At 40.7% G+C, this 20336-nt stretch overlaps 1 long non-coding RNA gene across 1 annotated transcript in view; it reads right to left on the bottom strand.

The window, feature by feature from the left end:
* Positions 1-17756, bottom strand: part of LOC135983753 (uncharacterized) — a 44881-nt gene extending 27125 nt beyond the window's left edge. The window contains exon 1 of the long non-coding RNA XR_010601532.1: positions 16850-17756. This is a non-coding gene — a long non-coding RNA (uncharacterized LOC135983753). The remainder of the gene's footprint in view (positions 1-16849) is intronic.
* Between the last annotated feature and the right edge of the window lie 2580 nt (positions 17757-20336).

Genomic DNA, 20336 nt, shown 5'->3' on the forward strand with positions numbered 1-20336 from the left:
AAATTAGCACAAGATAGCACACCACCTATTTTTGCTGTGAGTGACTGCGAAGCTAGTTAAGAGGGGGAAAGAACAAAGATTTACTACACAGTTGGTTTAAAGGCCAAACTTTGGATTTTTTCCAATTTATTTTGTACCCATTTTTAAAAATTGTCCAGCAAACTAAAGTTGACTGGGGATCAAAAGCAGAGTTGTATGTGTACAAACAGAAGATTTATGAGCAGGTGCTAATGCCAATATAAACAGGAGGGGAAGAAGGGAATCCCTGTCAGGAAGTTAAATCCTCTGTCTCAACCAATGCCTTCTCACTGCTCCTGGTGTATACACCATCCTGTTCAAACAATCAAATGCCCCTTCACCACCCAGGAAAACAGCAGTGATGGCAGTATTTAGATCTTTTTCACAGCAAATTAACTCACAAACTTGTATTTTCTAAGTTTAAAGGGGGGGGGGAATCTGAATTGATCATAGTTTACATCCTGGCTTGATTCCAACCTGGCTGCAAGGACTTTGGCATAGCTCTTACAACTAAAACAGATAAAGGAGATTGGCTGGTAGCTTTTGCATTTAGATTTCCTGATAGATTTCTTTGTAAGTGTAATTCATGTTTTCATTAAAACAATTGTTTAGGGTTTTAATAAAAAAAATTGGCTTTTCAGGTTGCTTTCCTGCATGGATTGGAGCTCTCTAGTCTTTTCCTTTGGATATCATTAACTCTAAAGGATTACTGCTTCCTGTTCTCCTTAATCTTTTTAGCTGCACCAGACAGGGATGTCCATTATCACTTCTATTATAAACTTTGCTTGTGCAGCCACCAGCCATAAAGATTAGCAGTCAGGTTTCATTTCGATGGAGGCAGGGATTGTTAGGTCCTCAGAATATCCTCGTTAAAGTTGTGACGAGGACTTTAGACCAACTAAAAAGAGACTGTCTGTCTCAGTGTTACTGGCCCAGGACATGCTGGCACAGGACTTTGGTTAGTGCTGTGTATCTGCAAACACTCTGTAAACGTGCTCAAGGAAGAGATAAGGTTGTTTCTTCAGCTTTAGACCAAGAAGTTCTCAGTAACTTAAAAAACTTTACAGTATGTTATATGCTGTGAAAAAAATTGATTGCCAGTTCCCCTTCACTTCCCTAGGCTGCAATCAGCCCAAAAACTCTCCCCTCCTGTTTCCCCAAACTATGACAGGCCGCTTAATCCCACATTCCTCCCCTACTCTTTTCAGAGTATGGACTACATTTAAATACAGAGGCTGTTAATCCTACCCACCCAGGATCACATTGGCCATTTCACACTCTTTAAAATCTCTTTGGCAGTTACAGCAATTGTTAATATGGCAAAGTATTTGATGTATTTTTAGCTATCTTTAATGCTTGCTAACAGCTGGAAAAGAGAAGAGAATAAGCATTATGTGACCAGCTGTCTAGTTGGTGATCCACAAATAAGTGGTCCATAGACCTAATATGAAAATGAATGGGTATTTATGCTGCAGCAACTGTGGTTCTTTATTATGGGTTGGCCACAGGTATTATATTTCTGGTGTGCATGCACCCATTGACATAAGATCAGAATCTTTTCGAGTACCAGTGTTCATTGGGGCCACGTATGCACTCTGCATACTCTCTGGCTCCCTGTAGCTTAGGTCATAAAGCCCAGTTCCTTTGCTAAAACAGATGCCAGATTGGCAAGGATGAGGTTTTAATGTCATTTATTCTTGTGGAAAACTGAGACAAGAAAACTTATGTATGTGGTAGCCCCACTACAAGGGCCAGAATCTCTCCTATCTGTCTGGTTGAGGTTATGGCCACTAGGAAGACAGTCTTAATGGAGAGGTGGTACAAGGAGCAGGTAGCCAAGCATTTGAAGGGAGGTCCCATCAAACTTGCTAGAACTATGTTGAAGTCCCAGGATGGTGGAGGTTCTCTGACTGATGAGAAAATATGAAATCTAGCCACTGTCAGGAAATCTAGCCACTGTCAGGAAGGTGCAGGGCCTCTGGTGTGACACAATGAGAGATGCAATGAATGAAGCACCATTCCCAGAGGTGGATTACCTTCTGGCACGGCAACAACGAGCAAACTCCTCCTTCTTTGTTAATACAGTACATTGCTGTGGTGTCGTCTATGAGCATCTGTACTTGCACCTCAAAGTGTCAGGAGGAAAGCCATGCACACCAAGCAAATGACTCTCAAGTCCACAATATTTATGTGAAGATTCATCTCCTGGAAGGAACAGAGGCCTTGGGTCCCAAGATGGCCCAGATGAGCTCTCCATCCTACTGTGGACACACCTGAGACCAGTATCACGTTGGAAAAAGGTGAGAAGGACTCTGCTACAGATGTGCAGAGGATCCTTCCAACAACTTAATGAGGAAAGAACCTCCTGGGAAATGACCAACATGTCTATGTGATGGCTGTCTAGCATGCACGCTTATTTCAACCACCTCAGTATGGAGCACAAGTAAAGCCTAGCAAATGGCATCATACTGGTGCAAGGGGCCCAGTGACCCTGGGGTTTCATGGAAGTTCTGACTGATGTTTCTTGGGTGAGATTGAAGCTGACTGACAAGATTTAGAATGGTGGAAATGTTATGTGACAGATAAGCTTTTCCCAATAAGGAGTCCATCACGGTCCCTATGAACTCTTTGCTCTATTGACTCTGAGGCCAAATTCAGTTAAAAGGACCAGGATTACTCAGATTGAGACCTTCACTGTTGCAGTGACTGGCCTCAGATTAGCCAGTTGTCGAGAGGGTAGACTTGGATCCCTGGCTTTCTCAGGACTAATGCCACCACTGCAAGGCACTTGGTGAATACCTTCCGGAGCATGGAGAGACTGAAGGGAGCACCCTAGATTGGTAGTGAGACTTTTATATGTGAAACCTGAGATATTTCCTGCGGGCCATCTGAAGAGCACTATGCAAGTACCTGTCTTATAAATTGAGACCTGTGAACCGGTCTACATGATCTAGTATAGGGATTATGGATACCAATGGCACCATCCTGAATTTGAATCATCGGGTGAAATGGTTGAGGTCCAGGATGGGGTGCCAGCACCTTTTCTTCTTTGCTACCAGGAAATAATGAGACTAGAATTCTCTTCCCTGGAATTACAGAAGCATTTCTTCCATGGCTTCAAGTTACGGAGGCAGTCCACTTCCTCTGTGAGCAATATTTCATGAGTGGGGTGCCTGAAGGGGAAAGGGGTCAGGAGGGATTCGAACTAGAAAGAGTATCCCTTATCCACAATCTCTAGGATACACTGGTCTGACATAATCTGGTTTCATGACTCCCAAAACAAAAACTTAAAAACACTTCCCATAGATGAGACGGAATTGGATCCACTAGCTCTGCAAGGCTCTCGGTGGCACAATCAAACCTGCTGTTGTGAGGTAGATGGGCAGGTGTACAGCAGAAAAGGAGAAAGAGGCAGAGGGTCTCCTCAGATTCTCAGGTAATATCTGCTTACTTTAGTAGTATGAGGACAGTTGCCTCTACTGCTAATAATGCTGAGGCTTGTACTTTCTCTTTCTGGAAGCCATGACACACAGTAACCCCTGAGTCCTTCAATGTTCATCAGTGTTCGTACTGAAAAGGTTGCAACCCTCAAACAAGAGGTCCTTGATTGTTATGTGAATCTCCCTCAGTGTTCCCAAGAACTGCAATCAGGAGGCCCTGCCATCATTATCACAGGAGCCAGACCCTTGGCCATTATATTGGATATGTTAAATGTGGCCTGCAATGAGGTATGTGCATCCAGCTGTCCTTCCTGCATCAGAGATTTGATCTGCTCTCTGTTTTTCTTTCAGGAGTCTGTCAGCACATTGAGAAACAGGTCCCAATTCAGGAAGTCATGTTTGGCCAGGAATACTTGGTAGTTCGTAACGCACATTTGTAGACTGACTGAGGAATACAACTTCTGGCCACAGGGGTCCAACATTGTTTGGTTCCTTACCCTTGGGAGATGCTTATGGGGATATATAGACTTCTCTTGAACATGGCTATGACTAAAGAGCCCAGTATTAGCTGGTGGAAGAAATCCTCAAAACCCTCGGAGGGGTCTTCATAGCACCTGCCTGCTTTTTTAGATGTAGGCACTATAGAGACAGATGTCTGCCAAAAGTCTCTGGCCAGTTCCAATAAGCCAAGCATTGCCAATCTACTGGGGTCCAACAAATGAACCATGCTGTGAAATTTAGGAGACTTCTCTTGCACTCTTTCGACTGGGATTTTCAGAAAGTTCCTGAAAAGTTCCTGGATGATCTTATAGTCATCAGGCTGGGTTAGAACAACTGAGATCTGGTGAAGAGGACAAGATCACACGTGGGACATCTTGGGTTTCTCTCTCCTGCAAGTTCCTGCTTGCTCCCTTTTTTGGGTTCCTTGGGTGCCTGCTGAATGCAGTGACTCTCTTGAGGTCTACGAGGAGAGGCTGACCTTGTCCTAGGTTCCTCAGGGGCAGTTGCAGCCTGCTGGCCGGGAACGGTGAAAGATAGCCACTGGGAGCTGCGGGCGGTCATGCCTGCTGACAGTCAGTGTAAACAAACTGTCTTGCAGCCTGCCAGCAGATTACCCTGATGGGCCGCGTGGTTGCCCACTACTGTTCTAGAGACTGTGCAAAGGTCTGTCAGTGACCAGCCAGTGTTCAGGCACCATCAGCACTTGATCTGGGCTTTGGACTGCCTGCTAGGCTGTATCTGCTCCCGGTCAGAGAGGGAGATCTACATCTCCGGTCACCATGTCAGCAATGCTTCTTCCATCCTGTCTTCAGAGGGTTCTGAAGGAGTGAAGAAAGTTCTGGCCAATTCCATGGTGGTGGAATGAGATTTCCTCAGTGTTGAATGGGCCGTGGAGTCCATGATGGACCAATAGCTTATCAGGGAACTTGGAGAATAACACTGCGTTATAAGCTCCTAAAAATAAGTCAGAGATCTAAGAGAATCATATTGAACATGCTGACGTATTGCAATCTGTAAAATTGATCAGTATCATCAGAACGCTCGTGTAATATTATTATGAGTAGAGGATGGATACACTAAACTAAACAAGTTAAATAAATGGATTAATCAGCCAGAGGGGTGGAGCGAGACCCTTGCACGCAGCAATGATAACTCTGAGGCAAAAGAAAGTCATCTAGGCAAAGGAGAGGAAAAAATGAGCATTTTATTGAAATTGTACAGCTGCACCCAATGATAAAATATTCCATGAGGCTGAGCCATAATGTTGGTTAAGGTAAATCAATTTACTGCATGCTAGTAAATAAATAACTTACAGTACCAAGAATACAGCAATGCAGTTACTGTACTTGGAAAATTATCAGACTGTACTTAGTAGCAGCTGTGTAAAGTTATAATAAAGATTTACAGTTCACACACACACAGGGCTTAACTATGGTAACAGTGTGTGTTTTGGATGAACAGCACTGATCTGGCATTCATTAAAGACACACTAGACCATTATTAAAATGAATTATAATTATTTATTTGCTGAAAATGCAGTTTTGAGCAACACAAAGCTATTCATGAGTTTGTATCAAGTTCACTCAATAGTTTCAACAGCAAAAAATTGTAATGTTTTGCTAATATACAATACAAAACAAAACATTTCATTTCAACCTGACTCCAATTTTTTCATTTAAATTTTGGGCATTTTGACAAAAGCAAAGGAGGACTAGATTCACAAAATGCTTGGGGGAAGAAAGATAAGCTCCTTTATCCTGGTGATTAGGGTACTCTCCTAGGACAAAGGAGATTGAGGTTCAATTCCTACCCCACCTTTTCGGGGAAGGGATTTGAACAGGGATCTTCTACACTACAGGCACATGCCTTAACCACTGGACTATGGAAAACTCTGGTTGGGGTTTTCTAAGCCTCTCCACTTTTTATAAATAGTCATTGGAGCAGGGGCACAGACTTGGGTCTACCACATCTCAGGTGAGTAATCAGGAATTTTGTGCATTTAGTCCTGCTTTGCTTTTGTCAAGTTGCCTGAAATCTAAATGAAAAATTTCAAATTAGATCAAAATGTTTCATTTCAACCCAGTGTGAAATTTTTTCTACTTTTCAAATCACTAAACATTTTTTGGGGAAAAAATTCATTTGCAGTTCAACCCGAAGCAAAACTTCTTTGGATTTTTCAGAATTGCCAGTAAACCAAAACATTCATTATTCACCCAGCCAGTTCCAGGCTTTACCCTTAACCCCAAGTTCAGATTCCAGTGATATTCTCCCCTCTATCTCCCTGGCTGACCTGTGAAATATCAACACACACAAACAGGGGAAACTTACAGACTACAACGGGGAAACAGTAGAACAGTCTGCAAAGTGCTGTCAAATGCACAAAATAAACTAACTACAAAAATAGAGAAAAATTTGTTTTCTTCTAATCTTAGGTTACACATGTACCGACAGCAAGTAAAAAAGAATTTCAGACAGAAGTGTGATTTACAAGTTGATGCACTCCTTCCAGCCAGCTTTAACGTCTCAGTATATTTAACACAGAATGTTATTTCCTTCCCTCAGAGCCAACATAATGAAAGGATGCACAAAATTGCTGCCGTGACACCTTTTGGCTGAGACAAAAACAATTTAATCAGCTTTGTGTTGTGTCTACAGTACTTTCTGGGTCCTTCTTGCCAATATTTCCTGGCAAACAGAATGGATTTCTGTTGCGCACTAGCTCATAAACAGTATATCTGATTCCATGATGCTTTCTCCCTAGCAGATTTGTCAGTTTATTGAGGAGTTATACAGTGAATGTTAGTATAGTCACTCACTGATACGACAAATGCCAACTTAAGAACTTGGAGCAAGTCCACCTTTTTATAGCCGATCTTTGAACTGAAAAAAAAAGTGTAACTCTTTCACATTGGACTTCAGATTAACTTAATGGATCGCACATAAATACTTTTTAACTAAAATTAAAATTCAGGGAACACTTTTGATATGTCCACCAGAGACATAAAATTTTGAGAATACACTACACACAAACAATTTTTTTTTTATATATGCATTTCTACTCATGATTAGTATCAAGCCACCAATATACAATTTAGAAGGAAACTCTCCTCTCTTTTTATGGACATTGTTGCATTTGAGAAGTTAGGATTTAGGTAGATACTTGGGGGGGCAGAATTTTGGGTCCATGCCACAGCTCATTTGATTATTCAGATGATGCCTTCAGATAGAAATGAGACTTTCTCTAGAGACTACAACACTCAGGGCTTGTCTACACTTACCGGGGGATTGACAGGCGGCAATCAATGCATCAACGGTCGATTTAGCAGGTCCTAAAGACCCTGCTAAATTGATCGCAGATCGCTCTCCCGTTGACTCCTGTACTCCACCTGAACAAGAAGCACAAGGGGAGTCGACGGGAGAGCGTCTCCCGTCGACATAAGGTAGTGTGGACCCTGCAGTAAGTAGATCTAAGTACGTCGACTTCAGCTATGTTATTCACGTAGCTGAAGTTGCGTAACCTAAATCCATCTCCCCGCATAGTGTAGACAAGGTCTCAGGTTCAACACGTGGCAGTGTGTCCTTGACTTGAGGATACCAGCTGTCTGGGTCCTGAGAGTTGCTGAGTACATATGTAGCACTCCTGTAGAGTGTACTTTCAAAACAGAGGAGGAGAAAAAAGCTGTCAAGGTAGCCAGATTCTAGTACATTTAGAGCTTTAGAAATAAGGAAAGGATGTTAACCTAGGCATGGAAGTGAATTAGAATTCTATAGTGTGATGTGTTCCTATCTGTTTATGTTGAATCACTTGTAGTTTCCAAGTGGCTTTTAGGTCAAACAAAAGTAGAATACATTGCAATAGTTCATTTCAACCTGACTCAAAATCATTAGCATCAACATGTGGTATAATCCTGATTCATGAGATAACAGCGCAATCTCCTGGCCAGATAGACAAAAGAAAGACAGTTCTAGCAACTGCTATTAACTGAGGGTGTGTTCAGAGCACTTGTTAACTTATCAAAGTGTTTCCTCTTGCCAACCTAGATCATGTCCCCATTTTATCTGGATTGAGCTTGATCCAGATTCCTAATACTGGGACAGCAAGAAGTCAGCATTGCCTGTGCTTATAAGAAGATACAGATGTAGGTGTTTTCAGAATATTGGTGGTACTGCAACCCATAGCACCTTATACTCTCCCCCAGTGGCTTCACATATACTGTCTGTTAAACAGGAGAAGTGACAAGATTGAGACCTGCAGAACTCTATAATGAGTTGAACAGAAGCAGCTGCCTATCATCAACTTGGTAGGATATGAGAGAAGAGAGCAAAGCCAGCTTGACACTCTTCCATTATTATATATAAACCAGCTAGGTCCCTTTGGCAGATCTGCATAATAGATGGTTTCAAAGTTGGCAAATAGTTATAGAACTACTAGGATGGATGTTTGACCTCTACGTATTTCTAGAAAATCCATCACCACACAATCTAAGCACTAAATACACTAAAATTAACATATCATGGTCCAAAACAGAGTTCATAATGAATCCTGCTTTTCTCCTCTCCTAAATTCTCGGAATCTTTGCTTTGTTTCATTTTTTTGTTTTTTTGTGGGTTTTTTTAGGATTATTGGTGGGAGAAGATGGCGCGTATGAAAATGAATCTAGTGGTTATGTTTGAATGTCAGCAATTCCTTATCTTTGATAATAGCATGAAGGACTATGGAAAAATAGATGGGTTTTGCAGAGTCCTCTGAAAAAAGGTAGAGTTTAATTTAGTCTACCGTTTCTGGTAGCTTGTTCCAAACCAGACCAATCTCAACCAAGAACACATTGAATCTGACTTTCACAAGCTTTGTTTTGGACTTTGCTATCTGAATTGTCCCTAAAGAATGCAACTGTCTTGATGGATCATGATGTTGGCAGATCCTAACAACAGGACCTTGAAGATTAAGACCAATTAAAAAGATTAAGGTTAAAACCCACAGCAGACAGGAGAAAGCAGCACAAAGTAAAACTGATGCTGATCTGCACAAGATCTGCTGCCAATAAACAACAAACAATATAGGATCTTACGAGTGATGAAACACCTAATATAGCCTGCATCACTGAGACCCTGCTGGATGATGATGCAAGCCCAGAGCTAGTAGACCTCTTCCCCCCCAGGATACTCAGTATTTCACAGACCTAGACAGGACAGTTAGGCAGGCCACCTTGCATTCATCTTCTCTGCAAACACCTAATACAAGCAAGGTGCCTCAGGCACCACAATTTTATTTAAATTGATTCATCTGACCCTAGAAACTAGAATCAAAGCTACTATTGATTCTGTGCTCATTTACAGACCACCACAGCCAAAAGAATTCATAAAGGAGTTCACCAATACCTCGTTGGCGATGGTGGTGAAATACCCCAGACTTGTTGTCCTGGGCACATGCATATTGACAAGGCCAGAAATGCAAAAGCCCAAAACAATTCATCTCCTCACTTGCCTCCCTAGTACTTCACAGATCACCTCTGGCCCAACCCATACATTCGGTCACACCCTGTCTCTGATTTTCAGCCTAGATGTCAAGATGGTGGCTGGGTTGTGATGTCCTCTGTCTTGGACAGCCCATCACATCATTGGGGGAGTGGTCAGAGACCTTCTGCTGACCAGGCAAAAAGCAAGACCAACCATCCTGATTCAATCACAAAGACTGATGAGTGCAACAAATTCCAAAACTGGCTAAGGGACAGCACCCCACTCACAGGACAAGAAGTCTAGGACCCGCTGACTCATTACCAGTCTACCCTGGCCTTGGCCATTGACATGCTGGTCCCTCAAACAGCCTCTTCTCCCACCCCTCACCACCCACACAGATCTCTTTGGTTTTTGATACCATGTGCCAGATGAAGAGAGGGCCAGAAACTTGAGTGCAGATATTGAAAAACAAAGGCTGATTCAGACAGGACGAAACATAATGAATTTGACAAGCCTAAAGATTCTGTACTCAGAACTTAGCTGGCAATTTTGTTGAGGATGTAGCAACTAGAAAGCTCACACTTCCATAGCTGTATCAGGTGCACAGCACTAAGTGAATCAAAAATGTGTTTGGATCCCTAGAGTAAGCAAATATGATTCAGACATAAAGCGGGCAAGAAGGAAACATTTTGCAGTTCATTTTTTGATCGCAACCAAACTTTCAAGGAAAAGCTCAGTGGGATCAGTCACTTGATCCATGAAAACATAACTAACTTACTAATAATTATCGCTAGACTGCACTTCATAGACACAAACATGATTTGGGGGGCATGCGGAAAAAACCTCTCCTGGCCTAGGGAAGTTATGGAGACATTTTGTCCAGGGACTGCACTTTTGCCTGGCACTTTGAAGTAGAGCTGGGTGAATAACAGATATTTTGGTGTGCTGGCAATTTTGAAAAATAAAAAAATCATACCTGGTCAGACTACAAAGAAAAGTTTTGAGTGAATAAAAAAATCAAAAAATTGTTTTGGATTGAATGAAATGTTTTGCTCAATCTGAAACAAACGGTTCATTTCCTTGTTGAGCATTTTTAAAGGTTTTTTGATTTTTAAAAAAAATGAAACTAAAGAAAATATCTAATCAATCGTTTTGAACCAAAACACTGAAACATTTCATTTCACAAGCGTCAAAACAAAATGTTTACATTTTCTTCTGACTATTTTAGGATTTTTCTGAAATGAACAATTTGATTAAATCTATATCAGTACAGTTTGATGCCACTAAATTTGCATTTTTCACCAAAAAACATTCCAGTTGAAAAAGTTTCACTCAGTTTTACTTACAAGGCTGTAGAAAGGAGGAACAGGTGGGCTTTTTGCTCCTTCCCAAGATTTCACAGCCATAGAAGGAAGAATCTACCTCCATGTCTTTACAATATCCCATCTACAATCACAAGGGTTCTGCTTTCTGGAATATTTGTCATAGAGGCGGAATATTTTTCATCTTATCCTGGTTTTATCATATTGTCACTGACAAAACCTGCCATTTTTGCTGGTTCTAAATAAATGTTAAGATTATTATAATGATTTGATATGATATGCCTGATATCTTTAAGGTCATTTAATTTTCTCCATGTCTACAATAGCCTTTGGCACTCTTGGGGAAGGAAGACTGGCACTTTTTCTGCACATGCACATGACCTTGTACTCTAGTCCTGGCTCTGTCACCCTTGAGTTAGAGTTCAATTTCTCTCTCTGAGACACCCATCAGTGACCACCTACTAGTTGAAAGGCTTGAGTCAAGCTACCTTAAATGAAAGGATATTTTATTGGCAACTTTGTAGTAAAAAAGGAAATATTATAAAGGCACAGCCTGTCTGATAGACATTAGGGATCAGAATTCTGACTGATGCCTTTATAAGTACTTTAGTACCACAGAAATGGAGAAGGGCTCTTTGCACAGGCAACTTAGCTCCAAAAATTACATGAAACTTACCTACAGAATATCTATTATTAAAATCTTTAATATTTATACAGCAGATGGATAGAATAAATGTTGGGCAGACTTGACAGCTAAGTAGAGTTCAACATTCCTTAAAATATAAGTAGGTTTTGAATCATTGGGATACAAATAATTTTTGCCTCAAAGACATTTTACTAATGTTTGGGTGTGTGTATCAATATACATGTTTTCATGGATGTAAAGTCTGATAAACAGAGCTGACAGAACTTGTAACAGACTAGTTTAATTGGTGATCTCAGTATTCAAACAGACTAAACTACAGACTTGCTTTTTTTTTCTCTCATCTCATGATTATATATATATATAAAATAGCAGCTTCAATGCTGAGCGATGGTGTCAGAGTAAGAAGTGTGTCCCCACATAGATAAATGAATAAACAGCCAGACAACCAAAACAAACAACTGGCAGGGAGGCATATACAGTAATAATTATTTCTAGGTACTTAGAGCAACAGATACATTTTAGAACTCTTTATTATTAGATACAATAGTCCAATGTAAACCATAGTACCATCTACATACTAAACAAGTTAAACTTTAAGGTGGCATTTTAAGTTCACTGAGCTACTATCATTTTCTCATCCTGGCCCAAATTCCCTCAATGTCTATGACCAACTCTGCAGTTAAAAAATAATTTACTTGGGAATTGCAACTAAATTTTCATAAACACTCAAAGTTGCCTAAGCATATCATATTCCAACTTTCATGCAGCAACATATGTAGTCACAAGTTCAGTCAGGACAAGTGGGTAAGGAGGTAGTCACACGTCTGATATTTTTATATTGGATTAATTTCCATCTGCACCTCCTTGTTCAGTTAGTCTTTCAATTATCTGAAACCAATATGTTTTGGATAGTCTTTTCCTTACAGATGTACTAATATCCATGCATGAATTAATATCTTTTCAAATAGGTCTAAAATCTATCTTGTTATCACAATCAGGTATGGTGCTTTGAGGAATGATGCTCGCGTCTTGACAGCTGACATAACTTTATGTTGATTTTTTTTAAAACATAAGATGAAACATGTTCTTGATCTTCCTAGACAGAGGTTAACTATTCAAGATCAGTCTTAGCCCTCTCCACCCATAATTTTCTGTGGAGCTTATTGGCTCTACAAGAAGTTATTTACAACTATTTGTTTAGAAGTAGACAACATATAATTGTCACATAGGGCTTAATGCAGCTGGAAGCGGATGCAACTCCCATAGAAGTTAAACACCGGATGTATATGGGTCAGAAAATTGACACCAGTGGGGAAAATGGTGTAATTTGCACCTAATTAGCATTTGGTGGGCCTTTTCTCCCCTATGCATTTCTTAAGAGGATGTATATAAAACAAAGTTTTAAAAGGCCTAATTATAAAAAGAAAGATTTTTCTATATACATTTTTGTAACAGAACATTTTAAAAGATGTAAATAAATCCAGCATACTTTCTTTGGGTTATAAACATAACATACTAAATGTTCAGAGTTACAGGGGATTTAAGCACAAAACTTATGTTAATATCCCTTTGTGGCTAAATCTTCTGCAATTCTGAATGCTAACGTTTGAGACTGCTGTATTTAGTGAGAAAATATTAAAGTCAAAAAGACTTTGGGGCGTACCCACAATTGGTTCAGGGTAACACAGCATACTACCATGGGAATTATGAGAGTGAAAGCAAAACTCAGTCATCCCTTCTGCTGGAACAGACATACAGACTGATGGGATAAGAGCATCAAACTGCTCTAGTCTGCTCTTATAGCAACCCCTGCTGGCTAAGCAAAGAAGCATAGTGGCCTTTGTGTTCTCTTGTCAGCAGAAACAATTGGAGAAGTGACCTGTACATACTAGGGACAAAGCAGCTGTGGAATGAAATTTTTTACTTTTTTCTCTCTGCACCACTAATTGGGTCAATGGAGCATTCGTCCCATTAGAGATTTCCTCCACCCAGGAGCAGCAGAGGCAGCATGAGCCTTGCAACCACTTATGGGACCTTAAAAGGGATGTGCTCTCCCTAAGGAGAAGAGACAGCAAAGCCAGAAGTTGCCAACAGCAGCAGCATCTTCTTCACAGCCCGAGGCCCCTTGTGATTACGTAGCTCAGGTTGCTATTTTTCAAGGATGAAAGTTTGACTTTGTGGGGGAAGTGCATGAAGCAGGGCAAGTTCATTCACAATGTGGTAGAAAAGGAGGGAACTAAGTCGCGGCCAAATAAATATGAAAAGGTAAAATACAGAGTGAACTAAAAGGGTTGAATGTAGCTAGATCAGAATACAGGATGGTAAGTCTAGAACCAGCATGTGAAGAAGCAAGTGAATTTCATAGGAACAAGGTCAGATAAGGCCATACAGGAGGCTTTTGAGCTATTCATCTGGGCACCACACAACCTTAGATATTTTTAAGATCAGCCAACAGAAGGGTGGCCATAAGAGGGGGAGCAGATGAATTAGGAGGGGAGGAAAAGAAGAATAGGGGGGGGGATGATAAATGAATAAAAATCTTTAAAAAAAAATACTACTAAAATTGTGCACCCAAGATGACGTGCCAAATTTGGTCTCAGTATGTTTGCATCCATGCCTCCATCCCTTGTGTTTGCTTTGATTAGATTATTGAAATAAAGAGGCATTAACAAAGGTTAGCTAGGAAGAGTGACAGTGGAACTAATTAGATATATAACAAAACTCACAAAGCCTTGGGCGCTACAAAGACCAGTGACCTCACTGATTACTTTGGGCCTGCAAACACTCGCACAGGGAAGCAACTTTACTCACATGATTAGTCCACATTAAAGAAAACAGAACTAACTGCATGAATAAGTTACTCAGATGCACAACTATTTGCAGAGTTGTGTGCTTTGCTTTCATGTTACATCCCTTTCCAGCAGCCTTTATGTATTTTTTTCCCTTTTCGATTGTAAGCTTTTCAGGCACTGTGGGCCGGTCCACACTGGGAACTTACATTTGCATAGCTATGTGTCTTAGGTAAATCCACGCCCCTGACAGATGTAGCTATGCTGACCCTACCGTTGGTGTAGACAGTGCTAGACTGATAGAAGAATTCTTCCGTCGGCCTAGGTACCACCTCTCGGGGAGGTGGGTTAACTACAGAGATGGGAGAACCCCTACTCTGAAACACTGCAGTGGTACAGCTGTGCCTTTGTAATGTTTTAAGCATAGACATACCCTGAGTGTTCCTATTTGTTTGTACAGGACCCAGCATGTTTCAGCTGCTACTGTAATATAAATAATAATGATAAAGCGTGACCCCCAGTGAAAGAAAAGGAAATGTGGGGTGACAGGAAAGTGAAATCCCAGCTATTAAGCCAAGGTAGTTGCTCAGGCTCCATCAGCACATATAGACAAGGATACAGCTTTATCTGTAAAGCCAGAGAGCTGGAACTTGGAGCATTGGAAGTGGAATGTGTACTTGGAAACTGAACGCTTTAGTCATGTATTACAGTGTTAATCTAACATTTTAAATGTGGTAGCAGCCTTTTAATTTCAAAACATGTACTCAGCTCTGTTTTATCTCTATATTTTTATTGCAGTCTGGACATTGACGCAGTATATTATGTAAATAACATAGAGATCAGCAAATGATTTCTTCTGTTTTATTGTAAGTTGTTGTGTCCTTGACTCCATGTGACTGCAAGTACTGCATATCTTTGTGAAAGATATCAGTGAGAACCAACACTGATAAATTGGTCAGGCGCAGCTAAAACAAATCTATAGACATTAGACCAGTGGTGGGCAACCTGCGCATGCAGCCTGTCAGGGTAATCTGCTGGCGGGCCGCGAGACAGTTTGTTTACATTGACCATCTGCAGGCACAGCCACCCGCAGCTCCCAGTGGCCGCGGTTCGCCGTTCCCAGCCAATGGGAGCTCCGGGAAGCAGCATGTCAATGTAAACAAACTGTCTTGCGGCCCACCAGCGGATTACCCTGGCCGGCCGTGTGCGACCCACAGGCCGCAGGTTGCCCACCACTGCATTAGACTGTTGTCATAAGAATGATAATGGAATCTCCCATTATGAGTTTCACAGATGAGCTACAGTCACTTATTGTGAATCCTGAGATGAGACCAAAGACTGTCGTTGCAAAGATAGTAGGGATTTAAAGCCAAATTCTGTTTTCAGTTACACCCAGCCATTTTCAGTGAGATATATATAACTGAGGGTTGAATTTGGCGTGCAAGGATTTCTGGTTTGTTTCTGTTTAACCAATGCAACAACACTTAGATACCAAGATGATAGATACTATAGAAAAACCTAAAAGCCAACCCTTTCTCTCCCACAGGGATCTCATCAAACACATCATTAACAAGCATTGCCTCAAGTTTCTGTTCTCCAATTTCATTTTATTTTCTCTCCAAAACTGATCTACGGGTCCAAATGACCTTTTTCTGGACATATCTCAGCATGTTTTTCTAAAAGATGTACTCTAGGAATTATTTTGGGGAAGTTCTATGGCCTATATTATACAGGAAGTTAGACTAGATGATCATAATGATTCCTTCTGGGCTTAGAAACTATGAGCAAATCCCATCACAGCTGGAGAGAAACTCCGCAACTTTTAACAGTACACAGCAAAACTACACAGCTATTTAGGGCAAGAAATGAAAAAAGCTACTACCTAGAATTTAGTAATCAATAATGTTAAATTGTGTTTAACAGTATGCCCATGTACCTTGTTATATAATAGAATTTCAGGTTCTCAAAGGATTAATACATATTGAAATAAGCTCTGGAAAACAGGCCAATTTAAAGGAGATTATTTTTATTTACTGTAATGATACCATTTCAACTCTCATCTGTTTTACTTCACCAGCTTGTTTTCTTACCTTAGAACATTTTAAAAAATAATTAAAAGTTAGTATTGATTACATATACTTTCATTTAAATGATCAACGTGTAAAACGAACCCACTTTGAAAACAATTTAAATCCATATTTAAAAACAATATCACATCATAAAATCCCAAACCTAATTCCCAATATTCTGAGGACTGTCTAAAGGATGGAGATGTGGATTCTAATATAATTGTATTACTGTAGGGAAAAAAAATAAAAAATATGTATCTAAAAGAGAAATCTGAATAATTTTATCTATTTTGTTTTAATCTAAGTCATTCCTGTCCCTCCATCAACTGATAAATAGGAAGTCAATCAATTCCACATCCAAGAGATAAAGTTTATTATTCTTCAGTTCACAATGACATTTTAAGCAGCTGCTCTTTGAGCTTGCCTAAGGAAATGGTTGGTGACTTCATCAAAAATTTAGTTTTAAATAAATATCTCACCAGATATTTCATTACCTTTGTCCCTGAATGCTTATCTGTAAATATTGACCAGATAAGAGAAGGATGTGGAATGCATCCTAGGAAAGGCCTACAGCTTGATTAATAGACTCTCTTATAAAGAAGCTCACCTATGGATGTCTGGGAGGTCCAGCAAAATAAGTCTCTGAGAAAATTCTTGAATTTAACCAATTCATTTTCAAGGAGGAGGCATCTTTTGGGCCCCAGTGCCTCCTCTGCAGCATAAGGGAAGCCCAGCTACTTCTGTTAAGGATTGTGTATGTAGACACCAGTTGCTAATAGGTCTGCAATTATGTTGGAGGGCTGGTCGCTACTAAGGCCCAGCTGTTGGAGAATTTGGGCTTGTTCTGGTGAATTTCTCTCTTTACCTCCAGCTATGTCACTATAGAATCCAGTAATATTGATGTAACATAAGCAGAGCCCCAGGTAATCCACACTTCTGGGGCTACTGAATTTGCTGCATGGAATCCAGCTTTCAGTTAAAATGTGAGTTTCTAGACTTCATCATTGGGAAGAAAACCTCCCAAGCATGAACTGAATGCAAAGTTGTTTTTAATACAAAGTTGTTTTCCTGAGTCTACAGAGCCTGAAACAACAGCTTAATGAGCGATGTTAACTGTTCCCCTTCTGCTCATGTGGTATTGACTGTGAAGCTTACCAATAACCTTGTACAATATTAGCTGGCCATCATTTTAGCAATATATCTAAACTAATTGGCTTTATCATTGTTATTGATTGCAGTGGCTGACATTGGAGCAGATGCAGTGGGTAAGATGGTTGCTGTGGTGGGGATGAAGGCATTCAAGCACTTCCAGAAAAATTAAAGTCACCATAGACCATAGGTTCTCAACCTGAAGTACACATACCCCTGGAAGTACATAGAGGTCTACCAAGGGGTACATCAACTCATCTAGATATTTGCCTAGTTTTTACAACAGGCTACATAAAAAGCATTACTGAAATCTGTACAAACTAAAATTTCATTTAGACAAGTATTTGTTTATAATGCTTTATACATTATACACTGAAACGTAAATACAATATTTATCTTCCAATTGATTTATTTTATAATTATATGGTAAAAATGAGAAAGTAAGTGATTTTTCAGTAATAGTGAGCTATGACACTTATGTATTTTTATGTCTGATTTTATAAGCAAGCAGTTTTTAAGTGAGGTGAAACTTGGGGGTATGCAAGACCATCAGACTCCTGAAAGGCGTACAGTAGTCTGGAAAGGTGAGAGTCACTGCCATAAACTATGCCTATAAGGAGAGAGGAGATCCAGCCCCTCCCACTTGCCAAAAGGCTAAAGCTACCTCTAGAGCAGGGGTAGGCAACCTATGGCAAGTGTGCCAAAAGCGGCACGCAAGCTGATTTTCAGTGGCACTCACACTGCCTGGGTCCTGGCCACCGGTCTGGGGGGGCTCTGCAATTTAATTTCATTTTAAATGAAGCTTCTTAAACATTTTAAAAACCTTATTACTTTACATACAACAATAGCTTAGTTATATATTATAGACTTATAAAAAGAGACCTTCTAAAAACGTTAAAACGTATTACTGGCACGCAAAACCTTAAATTAGAGTGAATAAATGAAGACTTGGCACACCACTTCTGAAAGGTTGCTGACCCCTGCTCTAGAGTGTCAATAATCCAAGTACTTTCTCAAATGCCAAATCCCTGGTTATTGCCTCTTCAACTGCCAAATCCTCCAGTCCCTCCACTACCCATCTCCAGCGACTTCTACAAATGAGTTAGGTGCTTTCGCTACATACATTTCAGTACAGCACATAGAAAATGTATGGAATGGCTCATCCCTCTTCTGTCCTTATGCATATACTGACCCACTCACCTCCAACATAGCCTGTCTTATAAATCCTCCCCACTCAGTCAGATTTGTCACTTCCTCCTCCCATCAAAAGACCCTCCACAAATCAAATCAACCCCCAAAATCAATGCCCCCTCCCTCGGTACTTCTCTGCAGGTACTTCCCAGGCTGATTTCTCACCTACTTCAGCATCCTCTGACTGCAAGGCCGTGTTCCTTGTTACCACTGCTCCTAGTCACCACCTATCAGCTCATTCTGCCACACAGTGCGAGGGCATAGGCTAGAAGATGGATGCTCTCCCTAAGTGCCTTTGGCCCCATAGCAGTGGATCCTCACTTGAGACAATAACAGTGCTGCCCGCCACCGCAGGGCCTTTTGGGCTCACAACACCCAAGGCACTAAGAAGCTGCTACCTTCCAAGATACGGAAGCAAGTGCATGGTGCCCCCTGGAGGCAGGGAGAATGCCAAGAGTCCTGGTTCTGTCTGTCTTTAAGATGCAGTCCTCATTAACACCATAGAATAAATTACTTTAAACCTGCACTTTTGCTGGGGCCAGAAGTCTCTTGGGAGATTTCCTGGTATCATTGGGGGTCAGTCTGACATTATTGTACTATATTGCCTGGGAAGTTATACTACAGCGGTATATAATTAAATACAAGTCACTAACCTACAGGGTGAAGGTAGGTGAGATATGTTTTATTGGACCAACTTCTGTTGGTGAGACAGCCTAGCTTTTGAGCCACACAGAGCTCTTCTTCAGGTCTGGGCTGTCCTAGAGGGTGTCAAAATTCGCCTCTCCCACTTCCATACCATTCTCTTTTTCTCCTTATTGTTCTCTCTCCCCTTTAAAGCTTCCCTTTCTCCATTCTCTTCCAATTTCTCCTTCTCAGATGTTCCATATAGCAACAGCTTTCTTCCTCTCCTCTCATAAGGTTCATCCTTCTTCTAATTACTCATACCCCAAGGAGGGTCCCAACAGCAGGAGGTAAAGACTCCATTCCTCTTCCCTCTGTATCCTTTCCTTGAGGGCTACTACTGCAGCTCTCATCTGTCTGAGCCAGCAATGATACTGAGTGAGTCCTTGGCGCTGGAAATCAGCTCAATAAAGGAACTTGTGCTGATGCAGATGGCCCATTTGAGTCTGCAAGAGAGCTCTTCTCAAGTGGCAGCAGGGGAAGCTTAAGCAGCTCCTACATCCACAGATCAGTCAGGAGTCCCAACAAAATGGAGATGATCTACTACCACAGATTGTGTGGGTGCCAAAGGCTTGGACTGGGCAGCAGTAGGAGGACCATGGCTAATTCATCGTTTTTAGTTAAAAAAACCTACAGTGTAACATGATCTAGCAAGGACTAGGTTTATATTTTGCAGGTTTTGTTCTGTGACAAGAAAAGGGTTAGAATTTTTTTAAATTAGATTAGCGTGGACACTTTTGAGAGCAGAAGAACAGGCTTCCTGCAGTAACAACATACATAAGAGTCTGACACAAAGGAGCATGTGCTGTTCATATAATTACACAATGCTTAGTGATGTGTCCATATTCTTGAGTAGTAGAGTTTACAAAAAGCCATTATTCTTCTCTCAAAAATTTCTGAAAACATGAACAAGCAAAAGGTTCATTTCTCACACTTCCAAACTCAAATTGTGTCTAAATAAATGAATTTCATTATTCAGAGCCTTAAATCTGCATCCCTGGTAAGTAAAGCTGGTCAAGTATTTTTCAACAAAATGTGTGTGATGGGGTTTTTTGTTTTGGTCTTTTTTTCTG

The sequence above is a fragment of the Chrysemys picta genome, chromosome 5 (genome assembly GCF_011386835.1).
Source record: "Chrysemys picta bellii isolate R12L10 chromosome 5, ASM1138683v2, whole genome shotgun sequence".
NCBI lineage: Eukaryota > Metazoa > Chordata > Testudines > Emydidae > Chrysemys > Chrysemys picta.